Raw genomic sequence first — 7500 nt, 5'->3', positions numbered from 1 at the left:
GCTCCTGGAGGCTGTGGAGCCAAAGAAAGACAACCAGGGTGGTTTCTAAATGTTCTACTGTCTGGTTCACTTCACTTACATTTCACCCTCTGTGTGTGTAGCGCCAAGGCCAGGGAGTGACGCAATCTAACCCCTGAACATTGTCATAGACGTGCACGCGCATACACACACACACACACACACACACACACACACACACACACACACACACACACACACACACACACACACACACACACACACACACACACACACACACACACACACACACACACACACACACACACACACACACACACACACACACACACACACACACACACAGGAAACAGGATTACAGCATAATAAAGTCTGTCAGCGTCAAGGCTGCTAGGTGCACAATTATTTCAGTTACAGTTCCTCTGTGTTTGTGTGTGTGTGTACGTGTGCGTGTGCGTATGCGTGTGCGTGTGCGTGTGCGTGCGCATGTGTGTGTTCATGCGTGCGTTTGCACAAACGTGCACACATTTGACTCACAAGGCTAATGAACAATGTGCTACGTAGCACCGAAAGCTGCTTGACTTTTCATTTCTTAAAAATAAATTGGACGAAAATACATACTAGCTAGATCATAACCTGTGAGTATCATCATACACGACATGAATGTTATATAGCCTACTTTCTTGTGTTTCAGAAAATGTTTCTCATAAAACATCATTGACAGGTACCATAGAAACAAGACTGTCCGGGGTTTAGCCAGTCAATTATTATTGGAATCACAGCCCATCCATATGATTTGAGTTTTGTCGCCTATCCATCTGTTTGGAATAACAGCTAATAACTTGACTTTCAATTAATCACTTGGCTTCAGAAGTCACTCATATGAAAGCTACAACCCTCCCGAATGAAGTTTTATGTACAAAAATAAATTTCATGCACCAAAGAAAGATTGACCCTTTAATGAACACAGACAGGGCAGATTTTCACAAGACAAAAGTTTTGTCGCCTATTGAACATAATGTGAAAATGAGCAGATAAGTCACTTCAAACCACTTCAAATACAGAGATCGGGTGTCATTCTTAATCACTGAATCACTCTCACCTCTTCAGAAAATCGACATTGGCCTTAGGTGTATGTTTACAGTGTAGGGTCGTTGTAATCATGGAAAGCAACACAATGAAAAACAATGAAAGTCATTGAGAGATGGTGACATATTTGCTATTCGTAGAGCAATACATTTTTAACTTCATGGTTTAATCAATGATAAAAGCCATCAAACACCTGCAGCATGCATGCAGCTCCTCATAAAAGCTGTATTCCTACCATGTTTCACTTTATGCACCATGTTTCTTTTTTCATATTCTTCATCTCCAACACCATACAGTTTTGATGCTATCAGTTCTAAAATGGTTGATCTTCAGATATGAGTTGATCATCAGATATGAGTCCCATTAGCCTTCCTTTTTTTTCAGAATTAGGCCTGACAAACTCTTGGCTGGCTTTTTTGTGACAGGACAGTGGGAGATACTTCTTTGGTGTTGAAGGTGAAGAATCTGAAAAAAATGCATGGTGCCTAAAGTCAAACATGGGAGGGATACAGCTCTTATGTGGACTTCTGAAGCCAAGTGATTAATTGAAAGTCAAGTTATTAACTCATTGGCTGCCTTGGCCGTCGAGTGACGTCATTTCAAATAGTGACGCCCCCTACCTTCGACGTCGTTCGCCGACAATTGCGTTTTTTTACAGCCAGGCCTCGAGGACGGTCTGACCTATCTTCTGTATCAATTTCAAGCCTCTAGCCATTTTCTAACTGTTCCTGTAGGTGGCAGAAGTGTCCTTAGGAACAGTCAAGGCATGCTTTAGTGCAGACCAGGAGGAAATGTCAAGACAAAAACACCCCTTTTTTTACTATTATAATCTCAAAAGTAGCATAGCAAAATCATTTTTGAAAGTAAAGCACCTGTGACAGTAGTCTACTTTCTTGTCCTCTGATTTTAACACAGGTAGGCTACTGATTTTAGTGTCAAGAGCCTGACCAAAAAAGACCCTTCCTCTCATGACCAAAATACAACCCCCAGTTGCTATCTAGCTAGAAGGCATTGCAGCTAGCTTGCCCAAAATACACCATGAGATGATCTGTGTGGCAACCTTTCATTTTGGATAATGTGATCAGCCTACACAACATCAGGATGATGCTTACAAAATATCATCTAACAGGAGAATGCACAGGACTAGTGGTGATGTTGGGAATGCTTGGCTATAAATTTTGCTACGCTAGCTAGCTAGCTAGCACGAAATCGCTAACAACTTACAACTAAGCCTAAATACAGGAGCCTTGGTAAGTCAACTATTTTTACTCATTCTAGTTATTTTTTATGGATCTGTATAGTATGATCAGCTTACTGTATCATCAAAAAAGACAGGGGGGTTGCAGATTCTTGGAACAGAGTAGCCTTTGTGTCTGGTCAGATACAGTCAGCTCACATGAGAAAGCATTGCACTTAGCCTCAGACCAGCTAGCCTTCACCACTCCAATCGGCTTGTGAAATGTTGGATATGTGATCAGTACTTTATCAAAAGAAAATTCATTGAACAATATATGACAAGATCACTATAGCAGAACCATGATTACAGTAGCCTAATCATCAATCTGCAAATTGTCCGCTCTGCCAAAGAAGCTGCAGTAAGCTACGCTAAGCGGAGCTGCCTGCCTACCTCCCCTACAAGACACAGCACGGTACTATTTCTGGAGGAAATAAACCAGCTGTTATTCGTTCTCCAACGAGGGTACAGAGCGCACAATCAGAGGGGGAGGGAGAGGGAGGGAGTTCCCGGAGTTAGGGGCACCTGCTGTCATGATCCATTCTGCGCGCCAGCAACTAAACCAAAACACCCTTGTTTTCGAGTCCACCCCCGTTATATTTCAGTATATTAGGTTGAAAAGGTCATACAAACGATCTTTTGTTCAGGCTACAGATGACAGAAGACTCTGTAATAGCATCTGATAGGTTTGGAGTTGTTAGGACGATGCCATTATGGGCAAAAACGTTTGCAGTTATAGTTCTACTTCAAATGGCGTTTTCTCAGCTTTTTGGCTAGAAAGCAGCATTTTGGCGAATTCCACTTCATTTCAACAGATGATTATGAAAGAACGGAAAGGGGTAGAGAGACACCGTTTTTTTCTGCTGACAGATGAGCGTCTAATCTGTGTTTTGATAGGTATGGCGTTGACATAGACACAGAACTCAATTTTCTGTGAGCCTCCAAAAAACGCCCAAAATGCTGAAAAATCTCTGGCACTCCGAGGTACTCTTTTATGAAAATGGCTGGCAGCCAATGAGTTAACTGTTATTCCAAACAGATGGATAGGCAACAAAACTTTTGGAGACGCCTGTACTCATTACATGCTTTAGATTTTCTTTTGCCTTAAGACATGTCAACGTTTTTAGAAAGATAAAAACTTTTACGTCTCTTAAGGCAAAAGAAAACCAAAAGTGTTTGAGTTAAACATTTAGGCATAATGAACGAAATACATATACTCATCACATGGATGTTAAATAATCTGTTTCTAGGATTTGTGCTAAATTCATAAACATGGTGTGGACTCTGGTTGGAGTGAATTCATAGATTGACCCCAATATTTCTGTGACGTGGTTACAGTAATAAACCTGCAATACATCATCGCTGAAAGATCTGGTGAAACATTTTTTAAATCATTTTCATGCAGTGGAAAAATAGGAATTTTGACTATAAAGAGATGGGAGATGCAACAAAGCATGTGTTAAGCATCATGATGTAAGCAAACACGGTGCTAATTCCTTTCTGTGTGTGTGTGTGTGTGTGTGTGTGTGTGTGTGTGTGTGTGTGTGTGTGTGTGTGTGTGTGTGTGTGTGTGTGTATGTGTGTATCCCTCTGATGTATGCTACATTCCACATGTCTTGAAGTCCAAGTCGAATGGGTAACAAACATGATTATGGATCCAGGTCAGAAATAACATAATGTTGAAGGTGTGTTTGTGTGAGTGTGAGTGTGAGTGTGTGTGAGTGTGTGTGTGTGTGTGTGTGTGTGTGTGTGTGTGTGTGTGTGTGTGTGTGTGTGTGTGTGTGTGTGTGTGTGTGTGAGTGTGTGTAACCAGGCCACGCCCTAATAGTGATGCAACACCTTCGGCGTTGCTTCTAGTCAGGCCAAAAGCAATGTAAATATCGTTTCTGATCTCTGGAAAAAATCTCCACCCAATTTGACGGGAACCAATCAACTTTGAGAAGCTCCAAAAGCCCTGCGTACAGGCGTGTTCGTGGCAGTGACATGGTTGAAGCAGAGACGTTCTATTGGGACAATGTTTGGTTTAAACTTCGGTCTTCACTGGCCTCGACCAGTTGCAAACCAAGGGAGGCGGGTCAACCATGCCATTTGGGAAACAATTGTTATGCTTTAGGTCAGACCAAGACTCGAATAGATTTGAAAGTCAATGATAATCAGGCTAGAATGTGTGCATGAGTGTGTGCCAGACTTCTCAGGTGGACATCAGTTGTAAGATGTACCACCCCCCCCCCATGCATGCACACACACACACACGCACACGCACACGCACACGCACACGCACACGCACACGCACACGCACACACACACACACTCCATCTCAACAGAGTGCTCTGATTCAGACGACACAAGGGCAATCAGCATGTCCTCTGATTGGTGAACTCTACAGTGACCTTGATGTCATCTGATTGGTTGAGGCCAAGCCTCACTCCAGCAGTGACCCCGTCTCATCACACGCCGTCTGAAGACTGCATCAAGTAAGAAAGAAAGAAAGAAAGAAAGAAAGAAAGAAAGAAAGAAAGAAAGAAAGAAAGAAAGAACCACTGACATTTGAAACTAAACAGCCTCCCAAGGTTGATCAGAACAAGAGCCTAGATACCCGTCATACCTATATTTGTCACTAGAGGGACATTTGTTTTGATTCTCAAGAACACACAGACGCACACACACACACACTGGCATCTCAACTTCCCCTTTCCATTTCATAGACCACAGCTTGGTCTTTTGTTTACAAAAAAAACACTTCTAAAGTCTATGATCTCTGCTCATTGAGTCCCATAAGGCCTGTTTTTTTAAAAGCCCAATCACATGTTCTAAATGCACCAAATGGGGACTGAGTCACCATTAGACCTATTTAAGGTAAGACATTTGCTGAGGTTTCCCTTCATTGCATCTAAAAATGGAATTTATCCAGGGGTGTTACGTTATGTAGGAGTAGGTTACGTGAGTGAGCACTATTGAAAAGGGAAAGACCAGTTTAAATGTCAGCAGGCGAGATTGAGAAACACATCGGTGAGTAGGCCATGAGTCAACAGTCGTCATGGTCTGTTTGCACCAAACTTTCACGTTCCTCACTAAATGGACTCCGAATTGCCACACTCACATTTGCACACCTCTCCCTCTCTCTTCCTTTCATTCTTAATTTATGATCTACTTATCTGTCTGACTCTTTTTCTATTCTTCCTCCCTTTTGTCTTTTTTTAATCTATGAAAATGTGGTTGTACATTTACCTGTTCAAATGTTGTCTGCCTTTCTGTCCATTTGTCATTCTCTGTCTGTCTGCCTGCCTGCCTGCCTGCCTGCCTGCCTGCCTGCCTGCCTGCCTGCCTGTCTGTCTGTCTGTCTGTCTGTCTGTCTGTCTGTCTGTCTGTCTGTCTGTCTGTCTGTGTGCCTGCCTTGTCTGTCTCTGTCTGTCCGTGGTCCTACCTTTCTATCTGCCTGCCTGTCCATTTGTCTGTCTGTCTGTCTGTATGTATATATATGTATGTATCTGTCTGTCTGTCTGTCTGTCTGTCTGTCTGTCTGTCTGTCTGTCTGTCTGTCTGTCTGTCTGCCTGTCTGTCTCCAGTTCTCTGATTTTGTTTCTGCATAGTCACACCAGTTCTGCGCACCTCCTTTGCACTCGCTCTCCTGTCTTCCTCCACACGGCACTCCTGTACTCTCCTTGTCCTTCCCTCTTCCATTTTGGGAAGTGGTCTCTCTTTCTCTAAGACGTAAACAGATACTTCCCCAATGTACCAGTGTGCCCTTGTTCTGCTGTGTCACTCTGACAACACACCTTGTGTATCTCTTTGCCCTTCTCACCTCTTCTTCATGTTTCTTTCCTGTTGATTTTCCCTAAAACGCTGTTGTTCTCTTTCCATCTCGTTCTCTCTTTCTTTTATTTCTCTACCTCCCCATCTGTCTTCCCACATCGCAGTGTGTGCAGCTTATGTCCACATCTCACACCACCGAATCTATCAAATGTACACAGTACAACACCCTAACATCTGGACCCCACACATGCAAGCATGAACACACAGGAGCGCAATGCTTGGGCCTGAATGAAAAAGGCAGTGGATCAGAACATTGAAGGTCATTTGAAAGCAGAAATCCAAGTGCCAGATAACTGTAGTAGGCCCGAGGAAGATCATGCTACATAGTGAATCAAAACATTTGGTGCAGACCACTCTCTCACACTAAAAATTGTACTGGATTGTTTCACTTGAAATCAGACACTTTGTGGCCTGACTGACCTGCATTTTATATCAACTCAGTGTTCCTTTTTAGTGGCAAGGTAGCGCCCATGAACTTTAAATTTGCATGAATCTGGTGCCAATATTAGGGGAGAAATCACTATGAAAGTCTTGCTGTAAGATTATGCCAGTGAATCAAAGTGACACAAAGACAGTTTTGAAGTAAGCTCCTTTCTGGTTCTAAAAAATAATAAAACATCATGGACAGCAACATTCATGCGAGTATGAATTATATTATATTCATTTAATATTATTAAAATATTAAAAATCGAACATCCAAAAAGGCAATATTTTAAATTGAATATTTTCCCCCCTAAAGATAGGCTATATCATTTACGTCTTCAGAAAGTATTATCTTTGGTTTTAACAAAGTACACTCGCCTCCAAAAGAGTTGTCGCCTACCCATCTGTTTGGAATAACAGCTAATAACCTGACTTTCAATTAATCACTTGGCTTCAGAAGTCACTCATATGAAAGCTACAACCCTCTCGAATGAAAATGAATGTACAAAAATAAATTTCATGCACCAAAGAAAGATTGACCCTTTAATGACCACAGACAGGGCAGATTTTCACAAGACAAAAGTTTTGTCGCCTATCGAACATAATGTGAAAATGAGCAGAAAAGTCACTTCAAACACTTCAAATACTTAGATCGGGTGTCATACTTAATCACTGAATCACTCTCACCTCTACAGAAAATCAACTTTGGCCTTAGGTGTATGTTTAGGGTCATTGTAATCATGGAAAGCAACACAATGAAAATCAATGGAGTTCAATGAGAGATGGTGACATATTTGTTATTCGTACAGCAATACATTTTTAACTTCATGATGTAATCAACGATAAAAGCCCTCACACACCAGCAGCATGCATGCAGCTCCACATAAGAGCTGTATCCCTCCCATGTTTGACTTTAGGCACCATGTATTTATTCCAAATTCTTCACCTTTAACACCAAAGAA

This window comes from Engraulis encrasicolus, chromosome 15 (genome assembly GCF_034702125.1).
Source record: "Engraulis encrasicolus isolate BLACKSEA-1 chromosome 15, IST_EnEncr_1.0, whole genome shotgun sequence".
Lineage (NCBI taxonomy): Eukaryota > Metazoa > Chordata > Actinopteri > Clupeiformes > Engraulidae > Engraulis > Engraulis encrasicolus.
This window is presented reverse-complemented; position numbering follows the sequence as displayed.